Source organism: Octodon degus, unplaced genomic scaffold (assembly GCF_000260255.1).
Source record: "Octodon degus isolate 3935 unplaced genomic scaffold, OctDeg1.0 scaffold01277, whole genome shotgun sequence".
Lineage (NCBI taxonomy): Eukaryota > Metazoa > Chordata > Mammalia > Rodentia > Octodontidae > Octodon > Octodon degus.
The window spans coordinates 1-657 of record NW_004525853.1 but is presented as its reverse complement, the minus strand read 5'-3'; the positions used below and the strand labels follow the sequence as shown (position 1 = coordinate 657).

The following is a 657-nucleotide window of genomic DNA, read 5'->3' as shown; positions in this document are numbered from 1 at the left end:
AAAAAATAAAATAAAAATAAAAAAGAGAATGCTTAAAAAAAAGAGTAGCAGACTAATTAATCTTGCAGAAGAAAGTTCAAAACAATCTAACACTGGGGTGGTGGCATGCCTACTGTTGGGGGCTTTTAGCCAGAGTTATATTAGAATCAAGAGGAAAGAACCCAGCAGAATGATTCAAAACATTGTAAATTTGGCAAGAAATGAAGCTTCAGTAAAGTTATGACCTCAAAAGGTAGAAAACAGAAGAGAAATGATATTGGCTCCTGAAAAGGCTAACAAAAATAAAATGTTTCAGAATATAACAGAAAAGGTGGCCTGAGGACATCACAAGGACCAAACGTACTCCAGCCTTTGCAATCTCAGATTTGCAAAAGTGAAAGACTTCACTTTAAGAAGAAAACTCCAGAAGATGGCTACTATCCTGAGGCTGAGTGTCCTCTGTGGGGCCCAGGGATCCCGAGGCCTGTTTCTTCGAACTCCAGTGGTAAAACCTGCTCATGTCTCAGCATTTCTCCAAGACCGACTATCCCCAGGATGGTGTGGATCCCAGCACATTCACCTGTCGCCAAGCTGCCATGCTGGTTCCAAGGCTGCGTCTGTCCACTGGACTAGTGAAAGAGCAGTCAGTGTTTTGCTCCTGGGCCTGCTTCCTGCTGC

At 42.9% G+C, this 657-nt stretch overlaps 1 pseudogene; it reads left to right on the top strand.

Annotated features, from left to right (window-relative positions):
- Positions 1-409: 409 nt before the first annotated feature.
- Positions 410-653, top strand: LOC101561818 (annotated as a pseudogene).
- The last annotated feature ends 4 nt before the right edge of the window (positions 654-657 follow it).